This window comes from Sarcophilus harrisii, chromosome 1, assembly GCF_902635505.1.
Source record: "Sarcophilus harrisii chromosome 1, mSarHar1.11, whole genome shotgun sequence".
In the NCBI taxonomy this organism is placed as follows: domain Eukaryota; kingdom Metazoa; phylum Chordata; class Mammalia; order Dasyuromorphia; family Dasyuridae; genus Sarcophilus; species Sarcophilus harrisii.
The window spans coordinates 688,115,652-688,119,838 of record NC_045426.1 but is presented as its reverse complement, the minus strand read 5'-3'; positions in this window follow the sequence as shown (position 1 = coordinate 688,119,838).

Below are 4,187 nucleotides of genomic sequence, written 5' to 3'. Positions count from 1 at the left end.
TCACCTTAATTCTAGTGCCTTCCTTCTGTTTATTATTTCCTATTTGTTCTTGTATTTAGGTTGCTTTGTAAATATTTGTTTGCATACTGGCTCCCGCCTCCATCTTTAGATTGTGAACTTTTTGAGGGCCAGAACTATTCCCTCTTTTGGGATCCTCAGCCCTTAGCACCATGCTTGGTATACAGTAAGTGCTTAAAAAATGTAGATTGTTCTTGAAACTCTTCCTTTGTTTCTCCTTCTGTCTTCTGCCATTCAATGTGATTTGGTTCCTTTCTGCTGACACTGCTTCCCTCCCTACACTTTCCACTACTATACTTTCTCTCATATCCTCCAAGTCATGATGGAGGAGTCCAGAAGACTCTTTTCTCTTACCTGCAAGGGACACAGGGACTCCATTCCCTCCTGCTCCCTCTAATTACCTGGTTTGCCTACTGGGAAAGGAAAAAAAAAAACCCATGCTATTAGTTTCCCCTGCTGTTCCCCTGCTCTGAGCAGCCTCAGAGGGGTAGCTACTGTGAGAAATAGATGAGCATTTATTTGGCTTCCAGTTATGAAAATCAAATTGGAGAAATGAAACTTGAATTAGGAAACGGAAACCCACAAGGACATCAAAGAATAATCAAGGGTGGAGGTGATCTTCCCCCAAAGATTGTTCCTTGGAAGCAGGGGTGCCTTTTTACTTTTTACTTTTTTTTTTTTTTTACTTTTTACAGGGGTGCCCTGATTACTTTTGTAATCAGGGGTGATGGTCTGAGATTTGAAAAGAATCTTCAGTTCTTTGCCCTCAGTCCTCCTCTGTTACCTTCCCCCTGATAGAAAATAAGCTCCTTTGGGGCAGGGACTGGCTATGTAATGAAGGGTGGAGATTCATGTCCTGTCTTCTGAAATATCTAGTTAATGGGGAAGCAGGAGAGGCCCTTGTGCTTCAGGATAGGAAATGAGATGGTGCCTTTGGGGTTTCAAAGGTGTGTCTCCTCAGCTTGCAAAAATGTCAAATAAATCTTCCCTGCATTCATCAGTGAGTCTGTGGAGTCTTGCTAAGATATTATGTTTCTTACATTATCTACAGCTAGAGAATTACCCCCTGAGACTGAATCCCTGGTGATCTTTATAACCCACCTCATTCATCAGTGCTCAGCAGCCCCCCTCTCCATCATCCTCTCCGCATCCCCATGGTGCTGAAGTCCCAGCCGGCATTATTAGCCATCCTCCACTGGCAGCTCTCTTATTCCCACTCCCCTTGACACCCCCTCCTCAAGGTCCCATTCTCCATCTCTTCACGCCTTCCCCTGTACTCTCTGTTTCCCACTCCTTTTATTGTCTGGCTGTCACGGATCCCTGGCTCCCTCCTGGTGTCCCAGCTTCCCTAACAACTCTTTCTCACCCTGGCCAAGCTTTCACTCATTCCCCAGACTCCCTGGTCGAGATGAGAAAGCTAAGACTCTGCTCTCCATTTCCTCTTCCAAGGAATATTACCACTCTTCAGGAAAATCTCCTTGGAGGTTCCTTCACTTCATATCTGACCGTCTCACTGGTGCCTGGAGCCCTGGGCTTGGAATCAGAAAGACCCATCTTCATGAATTCAAATCAGCTGTGGACCTTGGGCAAATGACTTCACCCTGTGTGCCTCAGTTTCCTCATCTGTAAAATGAGCCGGAGGAGGACATAGCAAAACCCTCCAGTATCTCTGCTGAGATCAAGATGGAAGTGACAGAATAACAGCAAGACCCACAGGGCACTTCTTCAACGAGTTTGCATTTTCTCCCCTTCAATTCCGGCTCCCGTGACTTCAACGTGTGTCTATTTTCAAATGTAAAATCCTTCATAGATGAGACTAGGGGATTTCACCATACTCCCTCAAACATCCTAATCTTCCATTTTCCCAACTTCCTCATTTCCCATGACCTCCTCAATCCCCTTTCAGCTACACACAGATGCAATTTTGCGAGCACATAAAAATATACCATTTCTATAACCATGGACTCTGGAATTCCCTTTCCTGTTAACAATCTGTTGCCTTTCTACCTATACTCTTACCTTGTAACCCCAAACTCTTCTTTTTTTTCTATCATTTATTGATGTAAACCTTAAATACAAAATAGGAAAAGAAAAAAAATTGCCATGTGCACAGAACACAAGAAAATTCAAAATATGAAGCAATAAATTTCCATTTCAAGAAAGGCTATATAATGAATGCAACACATTGGGTGCAGAGCTGTCCACCCTTGCTTCCTTCTAGGTTTTCTTTTCTCTTCTGTGTACTCTTTGCTTTATTCTTTTTCCCCTGTCTTCCCCAAGAAGGCTACAATTAAGCCTGGAAATGTGTGTGTGTGTGTGTGTATGTGTGTACCCACATATATAAATATACACAAACATGTACACACACATATATACACAAACATATACATAGATATCTATAATTACATACTATATATATATATATACATATATTCATATGCATCCGTGTGATATGGCTGATGTAGACACTGGATGACGGTAGCCACCAAATGTTGAGGTGAATTCCCCATGGCCATTCTCTTTGGCGAAAGGTGGATTTATTTAGGGAAGAGGTCGGACAGAATGAGGGGCTACAATAGACACCAGGAGTGTACATGTGAACTAGAGATGGGAAGCACCCTCAAAGGTTAGTTATAAGGAAGAGAAGTGGGACTGAGAAGTGTAGTGGGTTTAGGAGAGATACCACGGGGCATGGGGGAAGGGGAAGGGGAAAGACACCACAAGGCAGAGCGCCAGTGGCAGCTGACCCAACAAAGAGCATCAAAGCCACCAGCCTTAAACTGTTTTATAGGAAAAATGTCGCTTCAGGGACTTGGATTTCTGACTGTGGTTTCCTCCAGAAGGTGGGACCATGGAACTAAACTCATCTTGATTATTAGATCCTTCTTCCCGTCTGCCCCAGGGAATAATTTTTTTTTTTATATCAATGCTTCAGTTTCTTTCTGTCTACCAGACTCATCATTCAGGACCTCATCACGCATAAGACCATATTACCCTTGTTTGCCCTCTGTTTCTCTTATACCATCTTCCTTTACAAGTCCAAGTCTTTCATTTTTTTTTTGAAATCTACTAACCCATTTCTTTGCCACAACAATATTCCAACCTAATCTTGATTAATATGACTGATGTATATTTAGTTTTTCTATTTTTTCTTTTAATTAAATCTATTTCAACTTTAACTTTGAAATCATGATTACTATCCCTGCTTTTTCTAGAATAAATTAGACTAGATTAATAAATAATGAAAAATATAAATAGTATAAAATAATATAAATAATAAAATTAAATTTAAAATAATAAAAAAATAAATAAAATAGAATAAATTCTATTCCTGATCTTTATTTTATGTTTGTGTGTATTACTTATTTCCTATTGCTCCTGACTCTTCTGCTTTACTTTTACCTATCTTGCCTGCCTATTATTAACCTACCAGTCCTCCCTAAAGATCCTTCCCTTATCCTGTCTCCCACTCTATCCCCTTGCCTTCTTGTTTCTATTTGAATTTAGAAGACTTTTATACTCTTCCAAATATATCTATATCTATGTATACATATGTTGTTATCTCTTTATCTCATTCCTCTTCATCTATACACCCTTTTATGCCCCACTTTATTCTATTCCATCATTCTTTTATTTCTTTATAAATTTAGAATGCTTTTATTCCGTTCCAAATAAATATGTTGTTTTCTCTTTAACTCAAATCTGATGTGAGTTGGATATCCTCTACTAATCCCTCTCTTATCCTCTCCCCTTTTCTATTCCCTTAGCCTCTCATTTCTTTCTAAATTTCTAGATATATTTGTATTTTCTCTCTTTAACCCATTCCCAATGAGAGCAGAGTTCCAGAGCAACCAGCCCTCTTCCTCTAATTTCCCTGCGTCAGTTCTTTTTCATCTGGTTTGCATGAGATAATGACTCTTTTTACCTTTCCCTATACAGTTTTGCTTTTTAGACTTACTTTTACCCTAATCTTTCAAACTAACGACAATCTTAGACGTAACAGTTTAAATTTCTGGGTATAAAAAGCAAACAATTTGTCCTTAGTGAGTCTCTTGTAATTAGTCTCTGATGTTCACCTTATATTTCATCTCTACTCTTGCTGTGAGGAAGGTGTCCAGGGTCTCAGATCCTCCTCCAATTCTCCCTCTGGTCTGCAACAAAGCCCAGAA